Raw genomic sequence first — 18,978 nt, forward strand, 5'->3', positions numbered from 1 at the left:
TATACTCATTCAATCCATGAGGTTGGAGTGCATGCAGGCGGTAAATCCACTGTGTCTCTTTTTGTAATAGACGCCTGTCAAAGTCGCCTCCTCTTGGCGATCTTCTAACCACCTCCACAGCCTGAAATTTAATGACATCCGCATCACCACTGTGTACAGTTGACATGTGTCTGGCAATAGGGGTGTCAGCCTCTTTGCAGATGTCATTTAGGTGTTCTGCTACTCTTCTGCGGAATTCCCTTGTGGTTTTACCCACATATTGTTTTCCGCACACACAAGTGGCCAGGTATACCAGGCCTCTCGTTTTGCAATTTACAAATGATCTGATGGTAAACCTCCGTTCAGTGACGCTGCAAATGAATGTGGCGCCCGTCTGGATTGCAGGGCAAGCCACGCACCCACCACAGCGGAAGGTCCCTTTGAGGCTGGTATTCAGCCATGTGGATGTGGTAGGGGCCTGAAAGAAGCTGTGGACCAGGCGATCTCTCAAACTGCGTCCACGTCTGTACGTGATTAGAGTTGCGTCGCCTATCATGTCTCCAATGTCTGGGTCTGATTTTAAAATACCCCAATAGGTCGTCAACAACTCTCTCACTGTATTGTGTGCTTCATCATATGTGGCTATGATGCGCAACTGCTCTGCTCCCACCGATCCTGGTTTAGGGATGAGGAGGGCATCCCGATTTTGAGCCAGCGAGTGATGGTACGCCTTGGCTAGTACATGTTGTGGGTACCCCCTACTTCTAAACCTAGTCTGTAGATCGCTGGACGCCGTTCTGAAATCCGACATACTAGAGAAGTTGCGCCTTTCCCGAAGGTATTGCCCTTTGGGAATTCCCCTCTTCAGGGGCAAGGGGTTGCAATTGTCCCATCTAAGGAGGCTGTTGGTCGCAGTCTCCTTGCGGAACAGTCGTGTACCGATATTACCCATCTTGTCCCTGAAGACGGTCAAATCCAGAAAATTGATTTGAGATTCCTGGATCTCCGATGTGAAGAATAATCCCATAGTGTTTATATTCAGGTCTGAAACAAACCGATTGAAGTCCTCCACACTCCCCGACCATAGAATCAGCACATCGTCGATGAAGCGTAACCACAAATTAATGTGGTCAGCCCATCTCTGATTATCCGCGAACACAACTTCCCTTTCCCACCAGCCCAGGTAGAGATTGGCGAAGGTCGGGGCACAAGGGCTCCCCATCGCCACTCCCCTGAGCTGGTGGTACATGCGGTGGTCAAAAATGAAACAGTTGTGCTCGAGGATAAACTTCATTAGTTCAAGGATAAACTCGTTATGCTGCCAGCAATGGGTGCCACGTTGACTGAGAAATGAGGCCACAGCTCCACACCCCCTGTCGTGGGGTATGGAGCTGTACAGGGCCTCAACATCCAGGCTGGCCAGCATAACGTTCTCACCAAGATGAATTCCCTCCAATTTTTTGATCACATCCATAGAATCACGTACATACGAGGATAGGGACACCGCAAAGGGTCGTAGAATCCTATCCACGTATGTACTGATTGGATGTGTCAGACTCCCAGTCCCTGACACAATGGGACGTCCCTTTAATGGGGAAAGTCCCTTGTGCACCTTGGGTAACCCATAGAAACAAGGGATCTGGGGATGTTTGGGGAACAAAAACTCAAACTCAGACCTACTAATAAGGCCATGATCGTGTGCTGTGTCCAAGAGGTCCTTCAGTTGCCTCCTGAATGTCTCAGTTGGATTTATTTCCAGCACACGGTAACATGAGTCATCACTGAGAATGTTAAGACACATGGTCTTGTATTGTTCACAATTCATTACGACAATATTCCCTCCTTTGTCCGATGGTTTAATGACAAGGGAGTTGTCGCGTTCCAGTGAGATTAGGGCATCAATCTCCCTTTTCCGGAGATTGGACTCAATCCCCCTGGATGTGTCAAGCATTCTCAAATGTCAGGTGGTGTACCATCACTTAGGGGTGGGTTTTTTGTGGAGGGCAGTTTAAGGTCCGTAAATGGACCCTCACCAACATCCCTCCCCCCTTCCTCCATAAGGGATACCAGTAGTTGAATATCAGGCAGGTCATGTATATCAACACCCAATTCATTGCATTGTTGTTGATTATGTGTCGCAAATAATTTTTTCCATTTAAGTCTCCTTACGAATAGGGTCAGATCCTTAACCCATTCGAAGGAGCTAAAGGAACAAGTGGGAACAAATGATAGGCCCTTGCTAAGCAGTTCCAATTCTACCTCCGTAAGGGACCTATCAGATAAGTTGATGATTTGTAACTTGTCCCTAGACCTGTCTTTCATTGGGGAGTCCACAGTCTGGTAACCAGTTGCACCCATCCTGTGATGGTGTGCTATTGTTTTTTTCTGTTTCTTAGACTGTAGGATCTCGTGGTTTGGTTCCCTAAAAAAAACGTGATCCGGGGTTCCTACCTCTACCTCCTCTCCCTCTAGGTCCCTTGCTAGAGGACTGGAAGATGGGGTATTGGCTGTTTTGGTAGGAAGTACCTTCCAATTCAGTTTCACCCTCTGAGGATGAGGGTTCCGTCTCAACCTCGAGGGTTTCGGTCGCAAACTCAAGGATGCGCCCTTCTTTAAAATCCGCCTTGTCCCTCAAGAATTGGGAATGTTTACGCTCTTTGAGCTGGGCTGTAAATCGTTCCACCGTCTGTTGCAGAAAGACCTCCTTACGCGTAAATTCAGAGTTGCTGGAGAATTTACTCACTTCCACAATTTGCTCCTGCAACAATGTGGTATTCTTAAAATACAGGGCCTTTTCCTCCTCCAGCAACAATGCCATAAGTTTAAGGGAACTCTCAACAGCCTCTTTTTAGTACGCAACATTATCTGAGAGGTCCAAAAATGTCTGGCCTATGGCAGGTTCCAAATAAAAAACATCCAGAGGCAGAACAGAAGTAGTAGCAGCACCAACTATCTGACTAGAAGTAGTAGTAGGCCACAGTTGTCCCTGCTGGATTTGGAAGGCGCATCATTATAGTAGAAGCTCACTCTATTCAGTTGCAGCAGTATAATGTGGAGGTGATGTCAGAGTCCAACATTGTGCCATGGAGCCAAGGGTCACAGCGTTACTCCTGCTCCTCCTCCTTGCAGCCCAAAAGAAGGCTTTCAGTGGAGTGTTCTCAGTCTTTATTGCCCCTTCCTAGAAGAGCACCTTCCTTTTTCTTAAGAGGTGGCAAGAACACCCCACTACACCCTATAGCAGATAGCCAAAAGAGTCTCCCTATTGAAGATGTGTGAGAGCCCTTTATCCATGAGGAGAAGGCTGAACAGGAGGCTAGTGACCCCATGTGTTGATGGGGGTGGTAAAAGTGGCACCCGTAGCCATGGCACTGATGGTGAGGGCAGCAACAGTGGCAGTCTGGGAAAATGCAGAGCAGGGCAGAGGGGCCCAGGAACCCACAAGATATCTCACAGTCTGAGAAAAGCAGAAGGGAGGGTGAGAACTCTGATGATGATTGTGTGCTGGACAGGATATTGATTGAGGTGCTGAGGAGAAGGCAACATCAGTGGAGAAGGGCGATGATGGTAAAGAACATCCAGTGCCACGTCTGCTTTGGGATCTGGTAATACAACGCTGATGCTGTGGGTAGGTTAGGCCAAAAATGCGCCATAGCTAAAACCATTTTGACTGCCTGTAGGTCTGCGTGAGCAACTCCTGTATGGCATTTTTTCCCCCACAAGGCTGGCAGACAAAACCACAGCCGTGTGCAAGATCTGCCATTCAAACGCAATTATAGGTACCAGAGGTCTGTTGCAGCACACGAGTTGGCATCACTGGATCCCTTAGGAAAATACAACTGGCCAGCATTCCTAATGAGAACACGTTTGTCCTTCACTTTGTGGCAGTCAACCTGCATCACCAAGCAATACAGTATATTTGTCATCATCGTCACCTTCTTCTTCTCTTGCATAGACACCTCCTTGTCCTCAGCTCAATCGTGACACATCTATAATGGAACGTTTGGCCATGAAAATACTTTTCTCCAGCAGCAATTAGCTTGTCTACATGGTGAAATCCCACCTGGCCACATTGCTGGCAGTGAAGTTGCTGTAGTACGATTGTAGTAGAGCCTTGTACTCTCACGTAGCAGAGAATCTCACTGTGCGGCATCTGAACTCCACGATAGACACCTGGAACAACTGTTACAGGCAGGGACAGTACTTGTCTTTCACAGCTCACTGGGTCATTTTTTTTTTTTAGGCAGTGGTGAGGAAGCACCCCAGCAACATGGCCAGGCCCTTTTGGCCACCTCCCATTATATCATGGGCCTGGCTCCTACAGCAGGCACTTATCTGGCTCCGCCACCTCTTCCTCCATGAACAGGGTCCTGTCCCCAACAGCAGCAGGGCACAGCATTGCACACACTACCCATCCGTCCTATCACTTGTGTCACATCAAGAGTTTCCATGCCATGTTGGAGTTGATCGGCCGGGGAGTGAGTATACACACCAGCAAGCAGTTGCTCAAGTACATTAAACCCTTAAGGACACTGCCATATTTCACCTTAAGGACCAGGCCATTTTTTGCTAATCTTCTTACCAGTGTCAATTTATGTGTAAATAACTTTAAAATGCTTTTACTTATCCAGGCCATTCTGAGATTCTTTTTTCATCACATATTGTACTTCATGACACTGGTAAAATGAATTAAAAAAAAGCTTATTTTTATTAAAAAAATACAAAATTTACAAAAAATTTGGAAAAATTAGCAAATTTCCAAGTTTCAATTTCTCAACTTTCATTTCAAACTTCTATAATACATAGTAATACCTCCAAAAATAGTTTTTTATTTACATTCCCTATATGTCTACTTTATGTTTGGATCATTTTGGGAATGCCATTTTATTTTTTGGGGACGTTACAAGGCTTAGAAGTTTAGAAATCTTGAAATTTTTCAGAAAATTTCTAAAACCCACTTTTTCAGGACCAGTTCAGGTCTGAAGTCACTTTGTGAGGCTTAGGCTACTTTCACACTAGCGTTCGGGTGTCTGCTTGTGAGCTCCGTTTGAAGGGGCTCACAAGCGGACCCGAACGCATCTGTACTGCCCTAATGCATTCTGAGTGGATGCGGATACGCTCAGAATGCATCAGTCTGGCAGCGTTCAGCCTCCGCTCCGCTCAGCAGGCGGACACCTGAACGCTGCTTGCAGCGTTTGGGTGTCCACCTGGCCGTGCGGAGGCGTGCGGATCAATGGGGACGGATCCGTTTGAAGATGACACACTATGGCTCAATCTTCAAATGGATCCGTCCCCCATTGACTTTACATTGAAAGTCTGGACGGATCCGTCTGAGGCTACTTTCACACTTAGACATTTTTTAACATTATAATGCAGACGGATCCGTACTGAACGGAGCCACCGTCTGCATTATATGAGCGGATCCGTCTCAGACGGATCCGCTCTGAACGCAAGTGTGAAAGTAGCCTTACATAATAGAAACCACCCCAAAATTACCCCATTTTACAAACTACACCCCTCAAGGTATTCAAAACTGATTTTACAAACTTTGTTAACCATTTAGGTGTTCCACAAGAATTAATGGAAAATAGAGATAACATTTGAATCAATATTTTCCTGTTACAAAGCAAGGGTTAACAGCCAAACAAACTCAACATTTATGGCCCTGATTCAGTAGTTTACAGAAACATCCCATATGTGGTCGTAAACTGCTGTACGGGCACACGACAGGGCACAGAAGGAAAGGAATGCCATATGGTTTTTGGAAGGCAAATTTTGCTGGACTGGTTTTTTTGACACCATGTCCCATTTGAAGCCCCCCTGATGCACACCTAGAGTAGAAACTCCAAAAAAGTGACTCTATTTTGGAAACTATGGGATAGGGTGGCAGTTTTGTTGGTACTATTTTAGGGTACATATGATTTTTGGTTGCTCTATATTACACTTTTTGTGAGGCAAGGTAAAATGAAATTGCTGTTTTGGCACCATTTTTATTTTTTGTTATTTACAACATTCATCTGACAGGTGAGATCATGTGGTATTTTTATAGAGCCGTTTATTATAGATGCAGTGATAACTAATATGTCTACTTTTTTTATTTATGTAAGTTTTACACAATTATTTCATTTTTGCATATGACTTTTTGATCACTTGCTATTATACTTTTTGTGATGTAAGGTGACAAAAAATGGCTTTTTTTACACCGTTTAATTTTTTTTTTTTACGGTATTCACCTGAGGTGTTAGGTCATGTGATATTTTTATAGAACAGATTATTACGGACGTGGCGATACCTAATATTTCTACTTTTTTTCTATTTATGTAAGTTTTACACAATTATTTCATTTTTGAAACAAAAAAAATCATGTTTTAGTGTCTCCATAGTCCGAGAGCCATAGTTTTTTCAGTTTTTGGGCGATTATCTTGGGTAGGGTATGATTTTTGCAGGATGAGATGACGGTTTGATTGGCACTATTTTGGGGTGCGTATGACTTTTTGATTGCTTGCTATTACACTTTTTGTAATGTAAGGTGACAAAAATGGCTTTCTTCACACCGTTTTTTTTTTACGGTATTCACCTGAGGGTTTAGGTAATGTGATATTTTTATATGGCAGGTTATTACGGACACGGCGATACCTAATATGTGTAGTGCATTTTATTTTATTTTTTTAAATCAGTGATAAATGTGTTTTTTTATTTTAACTTTTTTTCACATTTATTTTACATTTTTTTGACCCAGACCCACTTGGTTATTGAAGATCCAGTGGGTCTGATGTCTGTATAATACAGTACAGTACACTGTATAGTGTACTGTACTGTATTTTCACTTTAGAAAGTCTGATGAGACTTCTGCCTATAGCAGAAGTCTGATCAGCACCATGGACAGCCAAAAGCCTGTGAAGGCATCCGGTTGCCATGGTAACCATCACTTGCTGCCACAACAGAGCAGCGGGTGATGGGGAGGGAGGGGGCCCCCTCCCTCTGTGATCCCGTCAAGAATCGGGGGCTGAAACGGCACAGCAGCCCCCGATGGGAGAGGGAGGGAGCTCCCTCCCTGTTAACCTCTTCCATACAGCGGTCCATATGGACCGCGGCATGGAAGGGGTTAAACGGCTGACATCACAGCACAGATGTCAGCCATTTCAGGCAGAGTGTCAGCAATGTGCTGACACTCTGCTTGCTAATCACTCGGCCATCCTGAAAATACCACCGCCCGCCGGCAGATAATGAGGGCTGCAGGGGGGGAAGTTTCTGACCGTGGGGATCAGAAACTTCCGACAGCGCTGCAAACCGCAGGTCTGAATAGATCTGTGGTTTGCAGCGATCATCGATACCGGGGCGGTCACAGGACCCCCCTCAGCATTGTCCTAGGGTGCCTGCTGATTGATTACATTAGGCACCCAGTTCCGATCACCGCCTGCCGCATGGCGGTGATCGGAAATACACATGAACTACCGGTATGTCATGTATCCTTAAGTACTGGGACATCATGACGTACCGGTATGTCATGTGTCCCTAACAGGTTAAGCAGACCCAAATGGATCAAGTTGTTTTCCACCTGTGTCCAAAACATTACTTTTGTCAAAATGAACCAAGGCTGGACTAGAATAGACCTCACCTTCCTGGCTATGCCCTATCCTGCCACTGTTGCTATTTGTCTGTATCATCACATTTTGCATGACTGCTGCTGCAGCCTGCATCATGCCACCAATGCCACTTTCCAAACATCACGCTGCATACAGCAGCAGACTGCATCATTCTACTAATGCCTCTATATTGTCAGTTTACATGGATTTATTTTTAACACGGTTGTGGGGGGGTAAATTTCTTTAAGCAGCATAAATATGCGTGATTCGTGTATCAATACCAACATTTTCTCACAGCTCAGGCAGAATCCAATGAGCATACATCTCTTTACTGGCAGTGCCCCATCTTGCTACTGTTACTCTCTGTCTGACAAACTACCATTATGTTCTGTAAGGCTGCATGCTGCATCTTGCATCATACTACTAATGACTCAATTGTCCATTTATGTGTATTCCGTTTCCACATGGTTGAAATGTAACATCTTTTTGAAGGGGTTAAATTACAAAGTACGATAATATCAGAAGAAGCAATGGCTTGTTCTGAACAAGGGGTCCAAAAATTAAACCTTCATGAGGTCAAATAGTCAACAGCTTATGTTTATAAAAACACTGTGAAAAGTGGTTAAAAAAAATCTACTTTTTTGGGAGCAGTAGCAATACCGTATGGAACCTGACAGACAAGGTAGGAGATGTGCAGCTGTGTAGTGGTTCTAGTAGCCACAGCAGTAGCAGAACAATATGGGACCTAATGTAAAAGGCAGGGGATGTGCTGCTATGCAGGGTTCATAGTAGGGTTATGGTAGTAGTAGCCAGGGGCGGATTGGCCATAGACCTTACAGGGAAATTTCCAGTTAGGCCGATGACCATGGGGCCACCCAAGCCCTCCTCTCTGCCGCTGACCGGGTGCATAATGAGCTCTTAGCAGTAATTAACCCTGTGAAAATCAGAAACTCATGTACCCGACCAGCAACCGCACATGCACCCTGAATAAAACTGCTGTTGTCCAGATCTCACCTCCTAAGCCCCCTGCTCCATATCTTAATCAGAGACAACTGGAGGAGGACAGAAAATGGCATCTATTGATTGCCACAACAGAAGGACAGCTTTTGGGGCAGTATATTGTGCTGCTCTGTGGTATATGTTTCTGCTGGGACGGTATTTTGCGTTATGGTTTTACTGGCCCTGCATATTTGTGTTGCCCAGCCTTTTGTCAATTTGGACACCCCTACAACATGGGGCCACTTTTAAGTATTTTTTTCCCAATCCGTCCCTGGTAGTAGCCAAGCATACAGCAGCAGTGGCATCATTGGACCAGTGATAAATTGCCACTGTCAGCAATGGGAGATCTATTCATTGGCATCAGCCAGAACTGAGGGAAAATCTTCACGGATCCATACCTGATTTATTTTCAAAAATATAAGTGTTTGCTAAACATTTGCCAATGCTTTGGTATCATAACACCGAATTGTTGAATATGCTCTCTGGCAATACACTGGAGGCTGGATAAGACAGTACACTGATGGCAAACTGGGCCAGTTACTGTGACTGTTCTAATCTGCTGACCTAGAAGTCCATGAGGTCAGGAAAAGGGTATGTGACAGTCCAGGTACAATTGAACCTGGTTGCTCAGGCGGTTGGTGTCGATTTGCTGATGTGCTTCAGGTTGGTGCAGCACTTTGCTGTTTCATACTGTACAGCAATTCAACAAATTGAATTTTTCCTAAACTTCGGATCAAATTCAGCTTCGGATGCTTCAACTCGCTCAACACTAGTTGCTATCATTATCACTATCAGCATGTCTGCCTTAATCAGTGTCATTTTCATCCCCTGATTGCGTCTGGAAAAACTCTATGTCTCCCTGCACCATCCTCCTCCTGCAGTCATACCTTCTCATCTTAATCCTCCTCCACTTCCTCTTCCATGCAACTTTATCCATGCCGGCCCCAACAGTGGCAGAGTGGTGAGCAAGATGTGGAAGCTGTTCTTGTTCCATCATCCCTTGTTGCTTTAGCATGAGTGTTTGCTATAATATGAATACTAGGCGAATAACATTATTGATGCTGCTATTGTTTCTACTCATAAATCTGATGACTTCTTCAAAGGGCCTGAGTAAGTGACATACATCCCTGATGAGCTGCAAAACAACTTGCTCCCTGCTGTGGTGGTGATTAGTGATGAGCGGCAGTGGCTATATTCGAATTTGCAATATTTCACAGATATTTGAGCGAATATTCCTCATATATTTGCGAATTCGTGAATTCGAGATTATTTTCTTGACTGCGAAAAATCGGCAATGTAATATTCGCATAATGCGCGTGAAATACAGGCGTGGGTCACTTTTGCTACATTTACCAAGCTGCTAGAAGTTTCCTGAGACTGGATAAAATGGTTGGCACGGCAGAACATTAAAAATGGCTTTATATGCAGTTAGAGTGCTCCAATATATTAGCGATTGAGCTAATCGGCACTAATGATGCGAATATTTACTATATACTTCTCATTTTAGCAGGTCTGCATGTATGTATGGACACACTACCTAACACACTGTACTGCAATAGCTACACTATATCAGGATATAAACTACACTGACTATCTTTCACTAACTATCTGTATTATAAAATGTTTGCAAACCGCCTGTTCGCAGTGGGCCCCATTCACTTTAATGGCAGTCGAACCTTAAAAAAATTCAGGTCATATTTGCAGCCATCAAACACTTAGTAGAAGTACACAAATAGTCCCACAACATGGACAGTGATATACCAGAGGGGGATAATTGGCAAAATTCCCACAAAAAAAATATGTATTTTAATCAGGGGCCATTTTTATGCGTCTTAAAAGGAAACTCTCAAAAATGTGCCTTGTTGGATCCTAGAAATGTTTTATTCTCTATTGGTTTGATGTATACAAATATGCAGCACTCCACGTTTTTGTATCCTGCAGAGTCCATAAAAAAATGCATACATTAACGTAAATTTCTTTTCAACCATGGAACTGTATGGTGAACGGACGCCACTGTACGGCATCAGTCTGAGGCATCTGTTAACGCATTCATTTTTGGTATACATTAAATGGATGGTAAAAATAGGATGTAAACCCAGCCCTAGTGTCAGAATAAGCACCAGTACACAGCGGAGCAGCGTGGCGGAGAGGGGAGGCCGCCATGTACTGACAGAGCGCTACCTGGTCCTGGTGGTCAGGGATGAGGACTGTGTTTCCCAAGGATCATTCTCTATTAGGAAATACAGGGCACAGTATAATACACTAGAATCTATACAATATAAAGATATTAGCCTACCCCCGAATAATAATACAATTAGGTGGTCATTTATTGTATAAAAAATACGTCTATGTTAGGCGTATTTCTGACACAGATTGTGGCGCAAAGGTCCTTAGCACTGCAATCTGCATATTTTTCCCGCTCATGCCACATCTAAAAAAGGATGGTGTGGGCAGGGAAAGGGATACAGTTATAGCCATATAGTTATTGGATACCACCATCATACATTGACCGGATAACACCTCTGTACAGTGACTGGATAACACCACCATACCATGACCGGATAAAAGGGTATAAGAGGGCACAGTACGGGGAATGACTAGGGGCACTGCACAGGGTGTGGTAAGAGGACACAATGCAGGGTATAACGGGGCACAGTACGGGGTGAGGACTGTACGGGGTATAGGACTGTCACACAGCTTTTTTGGAGCCAAACGCGTCTGTGGCCCTATGGAGCTAGCCTTTGGTGTCCCTAACAGTCTGTCCCTGCTCCACAAAGCAATCTCTCCCTACAGTGGCAAAACACAGAATGTAAAATGCCAGTCCGGGTTCTGTTATAGGATGGGGGTGTGTCCATGTGCTGAAATGTCTCAATTGGCTGTCCTGTCCCACTTTATGGATGTGTCATGCGTCAAAGTTCAGCGCAATGCAAAAGAATATGGCGCTGGCTGAAATCACCATATGTTCGCATGTTCGGCGAATCGCGAACACGCAAAGTTCGCCGCAAAACGACCGACCAACCTTTGGCGGACCGCAAGGCCATCTCTACTCATATATATAAAATAGATAGTGGGAGATAGTCTGTGTAGGTTAGATAGTGATATAGTGTAGCCAAAACTTAGCGAAATATCACAAAAACGAATATTGCCTATGCTGCTCATCACTAATAATCAATTGTGATCCTGACCACCACACAATTGCATGTTGCCCCCACCTGTCAAAACCACAAATTTCAACCATATCTACATCGTAAGGACACAGATATAGTTGTGGAGAGATAGATTGCCTCTGCCATTAATAATTCCTGGCAGCAGTTTCTTTAACTGCCTGGGCCCAACCAGCGTAGCACATGATGTCAGAATGTCATGAACGGAGGGACATTGTTGCGTCATGTGTACAGCGCAACTGCACAGACGAAGTCTACCACAGAGGCCTAGGATGAGAAGCTGGAAGTATGTTATATATCATTGGCAAAATTATTAAATATCAAAATTAATGTCACAGTTTCCCCTGCTTTTAGTTTTAGCTTGTGCCAGTTGCCATGCAACTAAAGGGTAAGGACAGTACTTAAGAAATGTGATTAATATGATAGTTATCATACATGCCTTTTCCAAGAGAAAGTTGTGCTTAATTTCTTATCATGAGCTGATTGCAATTAAGAGGTAACGACTATCACATTAATTACATTTCTCAAGAAATTTCCCTGTATTTTAGTGGCAAAAGCAGAAACCATGTGCAGCAGAGGCCTGCAGTCCTATGTAACTTCACAGATAACAAAGTGATAACTCTATACTGTACGTAGTACATGTTACTTGCAGTCCTATACAACACCACAGATAGCTCCATGATAATGGGTAATGATGTTACACTGGACTGCAGCTGGCATCTATTACATTATCTACTACATTATCTATTCTCGGAGAGTTATCACTGCCGCATGTATTATCTTTGGTGTTACATAGGACTGAAGGTGACATCTACTACATTATCTGTATTCAGAGACATATAACTGGTATTTGTAGTGTTAAATAGTAGTTGTATTGAGCGGCAGGGGCAATATTCGAATTTGCAATATTTCATGAATATTTTGTAGAATGTTCTTCATATATTAGTGAATTCGCGAATTCGAGATTATATTCTTAAAAACAAAAATCAGCACAAAAAAAAAATATTATTCGCGTAATGCGCGTAAAATGCTGGTGTGGCTTAGGCAACTTTTCTTTTGGTTGCTACGGATGTTGCTAAGCTGTGACAAAGCCTTCTCATTGGCCCACAAACTAGAAGAAGGGTGGGATGATCACCTGATGTGTACTGTGTTAAAAAAAAATAAAAAAATAAAAAAGAATATTCATCATTATGAATATATAGCACTATATTCTAAATATAAGCAAATTATCGAAGTGCCGATATTCGCGCCAAAAATTCGCTTTTCGAATATTCGCGCTCAACACTATTAAATAAAACTGCAGATAACATTTAATACATTATCTGTATTTGGAGCCATTATATTTTTACCGTATTTTTCATCCCATAAGAGGCACTTTTCCCCCCTAAAATGGGGGGAAAACGCTAGTGTGTCTTATGGAGTGAATACAGGGCAAAGGCAAAGAAATATAAAATGTGCAGCGCAGTGATTATGCTCGGTACATTGCAGGCTGCACTGCATAGGAACAGTAGCGATGTACTAGAAATACCTGAAGAGGGATAGCCCGGCGGGGGCAGCATGTGCTTGCTTATGTGGACCGGAAGTTGTGTGCTCTGGATGGTAGGGAAAGGTCTGCTGCGATGGGCACTGGGTCGGAGAGACTGGCTGTCCCTGTCTGGTGCTGGCTAATAGGGACCGGCTGGCAGATTTGCAGTGAGAACGTTGGTGGGAGCGCGGGAGCAGGCAGATGAGGGCAGAGCAGGCTTTCCTGCCACACATGCCAGCTCTGCCTCTAAGTAACCCTGTGTACAAGGTATGAGGGCTGTAAGAAGGAACAAGGAGCTGTCATTGACAGAAGATACGTGTCCTGGCAGTCTGACACTTCAACTGTTAGTATGGCTGTAAAGCCGATCCGGGCTGGTTATTATTGGGAGCAGCCAAAGAGCAGGGTGGGTGGCTGTTCCCCCATGGTTCCAGGCCGGGTTTTGGCTGGGATATAAAAACCCAGCCAGCATGTTCAGCTGTGAGGATTATCCTTCATCCGCTAGTGGAGTGCTGGCAGTCTCGGTGTTGGAGCTTAAGCGTTTGGGCCTGGACTAGGCCTGCTACATTGTTTGGGGACAAAAGCATATGGACTACTGCTTCCTTCCAGGACTTATGTGCTCCAGCCTGGTGTGGACAAACACCAGACTTAAGGTGACTGTTTTTTCTTGAAACTGTTATTTTGTCACTTTACGTCTGTGTGAATAAAACACTGCACTATTTAAGTTAAAGACGTTGTCATTGCCTCTGTACTGCGTCCGCAAACCTGTCTACCAGAGAAAATCCCCACATTTGGTGGAGGATGCTGGAAACCACAGTGAGGCAGGCCTGAAGGCTGAAAAGTTTTTGTTTTCCATGGCACAAGTTTATGTCCTATATCAAGCCGGCAAGGTTGCAACCCGTGTCCCCTGACAAAATGGAGGCGGTCGTGAAGGCCCTCATGGAGGCTAACTTGCAGCAGCCGGAGACTAATAAGCAGCAGCAGGAAACTAACCAGCTACTATTGCAGCATGTGATGGCGTTGCAAGCTGCAGGAGCATCCCACAACATTCACGATGCCCGGAAAGCTGTCCACGCGGCGATCCCAAAGATGACCCCATCTGATGACGTCGAGACCTATCTAGCAGTATTCAAAAAGGTGGCTGTGAGAGAAAAGTTACCCCGAGACCAGGGGGCTGAGGTCGTCGCTCCGTTCCTGGCGTCTGGACCCCAGCAAGTTTTCTTTGATCTCCCTGATGATCAAGCGGCTGACTACCTGACCGTAAAAGGTGAGATCCTGGCGAGACTGGGAGTGAATGTGTTGGTCTGGGCCCAGCAGGTGCATCAGTGGGAATTTAACCCGGCTGAACCTGCTAGACCACAGTACTATGAACTGTTAGACCGTTTGCAAAAATGGCTGCAGCCGGATGTTTTGACTCCCACGGCTATGCTGGACCGTCTGCTGGCGGATGTGTTCTGGAGGGCTTTGCCGTACCCTCTCCAGCACTGGATCGGCCAGGTGTCTCCGGGTAAATGCCCTGGAGATGGTCGACCTGGTCGAGTGCTACGATGCCACCAGAAATCTACAGGGGGGTTCTTTTGGGAGGGGGTCAGTCAAACCCCGGAAAACTCCTCCCCAGACCAGGCGGCCGGTGCCAGCTAGATCCGCCCGGGATGTACCCCCTGCAGACCCAAACCCGGTGGTCTGTTGGCGTTGTCAGGAGCCTGGACACATAAGGGCCGACTGTCCCCATCGGGGGGAACCCATGGACACCAACTATGGCTACCGCCACTCATTATATGCCAGAAAGTTGTGTGCACAGGAACCTCCGAGACTATGGACAATAGCCACCTGTGCCAGGTGGAAGTGGGAGGCACTCTGGTGGTGGCACTGCTGAATTCAGGGAGCCTGGTGTCCCTGGTAAGAGCTGCCCTGGTGCGGTCTGTTGAGTATACTGGCCGAAAGGTCGGCGTAGTCTGTATCCATGGGGACTTAAAGGACTATCCCACCGCATTGGTCTATAGTATTGGTTGAGGGTGAGCCCCAACAACCGGGGGCCAAGTCTATGTTCCCCCATTTTGTGGTTCAACAGGAGATGCTGTACCGAGTAAATCAACTACGGGGTGAGCATATTGAACAGCTGGTGGTGCCCAAGGTATATTGCAAGCTCATGTTGGATTTAGCCCACCAACATGTTCTTGGGGGACACCTGAGCCAGCAGAAAACGGAAGACCGGATTCTACAGAGGTTCTACTGGCCCCATGTGTTCAGAGAGGTAGAAGAGTATTGTAAGTCTTGCCCAACCTGCCCCCAGCCACATTTCCGTAATCCCCTGCTCCCTCTCCCGATTATTGAGGTTCCATTCGAGCGGATCGCTATGGATCTCATAGTCCCAGTACCAAAGTCAGCTAGAGGGCACCAGCACATCCTGGTCATCGTCGACTACGCCACGCGTTACCCGGAGGCGGTGCCACTGCATCATACGTCAGCTAAACTCATAGCTAAGGAGTTGATGGAAATGTTTTCTAGAGTGGGTCTGCCTAAGGAGGTTCTAACTGACCAAGGGACCCCATTTGTGTCCAAGGTCATGAGAGAACTCTGTAAGTTGCTCCACATAAAACAATTACGGACATCAGTGTATCATCTGTAAACAGATGGCCTGGTAGAGAGGTTTAAGCAGATGCTAAAAAATATGTTGAAAAGAGTGGTGTCTAAGGATGGGAGGGACTGAGAACTTCTGCCCTATCTCATGTTCGCCGTGCGAGAAGTGCCCAGGCCTCTACCGGGTTCTTGCCCTTCGAACTGCTATACGGAAGACACCCTTGTGGTTTATTGGACGTCGCCAAAGAGGCGTGGGAACAACAAACCACTCCGCACAAAAGTGTTGTTGAGTATGTCACCCAGATGCAGAGACGGATGGAAACAGTGTTACCTCTGGTTAGGGAGCATATGGAGGCAGCACAGTGAGCCCAGTGTAGGGTCTATAATCGGCAGGATCGGGTCCGAAACTTTAACCCGGGTGATGGGGTGTTGGTTCTGGTACCGACTGTAGACAGTAAGTTACTAGCTAGGTGGCAGGGGCCCTACGAGGTACTTGAAAAAATTGGTAGATTACAAAGTAAACCAGCCAGGGAGGCGAAAGTCGCAGCAGGGGTACCATGTGAATCTGCTCAAGCCATGGAAGGAAAGGGAAACCTGTACGGAAGACAGCCCACAACCAGGGTTTCTAGGGGAAGCGGTTTCGGCCCCTTGGTCTGAAGCAGGGGAAGCGGCTGCCACCGTGAATATTGCTGACAGCCTCTCCTCTAAACAGGCTCAGGAAGCCAGGGAGTTCATTAGTCGGAACACAGATATGTTCTCAGACCTCCCTGGACACACACGTCCATAATCCGGCATGACATTATCACTGAGCCTCAGGCGAATGTCCGGTTAAAACCGTACCGGGTACCCGAGGCTCGGCGACAAGCTATCACGGAGGAAGTGCAGCTAATGCTCCAGCTGGGTGTCATTGAAGAGTCAAAAAGTGAGTGGGCCAGTCACCTCTCAAGTGGATAAGCCAGGTCAAGGACAGAAATGCCTGAGTTACCCGATGGTTTCTCTCCCAACAAAACTTTACGTTTTCGGTTGAACACAGGCCAGGCGGGTTACAAGTAAACGCGGATGCCTTGTCCTGTCTGGCGTGTTTCACCCCCTCAGGGTTGAATAAAGGGGAGGGGTTTTGTGACACAGTGAGAGGTTTGGTCTGGGAAAACAGGTAGTATTTTCCTCCCAGCATATGCTGCTGGGCTGATTTTAAAGCCAGGTGAGGTTAAATGCTGGACCGGATTTTAAGTGCCAGTCTGGGTTTTGGCAGCACCTGGCTGTCCTTAAATAGGCAGCTGGGCTCAAAAGCGAGGTCTCTGTGTTGGGAGCTGGCTTAACCGCTAACCCAAAAAAGTGCTTGATAGGGTTAGAAAAGACCAAGTACCTGGGGTATGTCATTGGGCGCTGAATGATCAAACCTCAGGTGAACAAAATTAAGGCAATTTGGAATTGGCCCCGACCTGTCACTACTCGGCAAGTAAAGTCGTTCCTGGGTATGGTGGGGTACTATATGAGGTTTGTCCCCAATTTTGCTACAGTCGCCGCACCATTGACAGGCCTTTTGAAGGGACGCACGTCAATGACGGTCCACTGGAATGAGCAGGCGGAAAAGGCTTTCTCCGCTTTGAAGTCGGCCCTGTGTGAGTCCATGGTTTTGGTGACGCCCGACTTCAAAAGGGAGTTTATAGTGCAGACCGATGCCAACGAGGTAGGTCTCGGTGCTGTACTATGTGAGGTAAAAGATACAAGGCGGCACTGCCTTCACTGATGTAGCCTTCGATAATAGGGAACCGATAATGTGGTTAGGTGTACTCTGCTGCGTGGTGCTCAGCGAAGTAGAGGTTGAATCAATAATTCACGATTTGGAGAGAGAGTGTAACGAAGATCGCGGCACTCACCGGAGTAGGAATAATGTTGCTGCTTTATTGATACACTTCCTTGGAAGATTGTGCATAGAGGATCCTGAGGCGGACACACTGTAGCAAGCGGCGACTGCCGTATCGCGCGCGGGATCGCGCTTCCTCTGGCCGCTGTGCACGTCATCGCGCTGACCTGCGCTTTATGGGGACAGACTCAGAACAGCCGGCACCATCAGCTACAGCTGTGCGTCCGTGGATCTATGACGTGAATTAAAAACATGACCAGCGTGGACAAGTACAAATACAGATACTAGAGGACACACTAAAGAATATAATAAAGTACAAATTATGCGGCATATCCTTGCTATTAGGCATATGGCTGTAAGCTTATGCCCAAATAACAGGGGAGGTTGGGCATAGCGATACTGATTCAAGTGCAATTATACATGCCATAGTCTACATACAGGTCACATATGAGCTAAAATTCCTGCAAAATGCAAGTACAGGAGGTCATATTACAAACTGCCCTCCCCTCTGAAATGAACGCATCCCATTCACAAAAACATTGACATGTCGTTCTTGTAATTCATGCCTGCTGCTCCCATCGCTCCAGTTTGCATAATCCACCTTGCCTCCCTCTGCAGGAAAAGGCGATGCCGGTCACCCCCCTGGGGATGGGACGGACATGCTCAACCCCCGCAAAGGAAAGACAGCGCGGATAGGCGTCGTGGGCGGTGCGGGTGTGGTCAATGAGACGTGGGCTACCTCTGCCCAACCGTATAGAACCGACATGTTCACGGATGCGTTCAAATAGGGGGCGGATCGTTTTACCTATGTAGAAACGTTTACAGGGGCAAAAGACTACATATACCACGTAAGGTGTGCGGCAATTTATAAATTCACGTACAACATGCTTAATTCCCCCTATCTGCAGGTCCTTACTGCAGGTGTTAAGTGTGCAGAAGGAACAATGGCCACATCTATGGTTCCCTCTAGGCTTCTTAAGCCAGGTCTCTTCTGGGGGCGTACTAAATGCGCTCCTGACCAGTTTGTCCTTGAGTGTAGACACCTTCTGAATGTGACCAGTGGTCTTTCGTTTGCGAGATTGCTGAGAGATGAGTCCCCCTTCAATAAATCCCAATTTTGATTAATAGCCTGCCTAATTACATCAGCGGCAGGACTGTATTGAAAGGAAAAGGCGAAGCGTGAGGGTGTGGCGTTTGTTCTTTTATCCATGCGCAAGGAATTACGGTCTAACTTCGCAGCCCTGTGCAGGGCTATTGAGACACTTCTCGATGGATAACCCCTAC

Source organism: Bufo gargarizans, chromosome 5, assembly GCF_014858855.1.
Source record: "Bufo gargarizans isolate SCDJY-AF-19 chromosome 5, ASM1485885v1, whole genome shotgun sequence".
Lineage (NCBI taxonomy): Eukaryota > Metazoa > Chordata > Amphibia > Anura > Bufonidae > Bufo > Bufo gargarizans.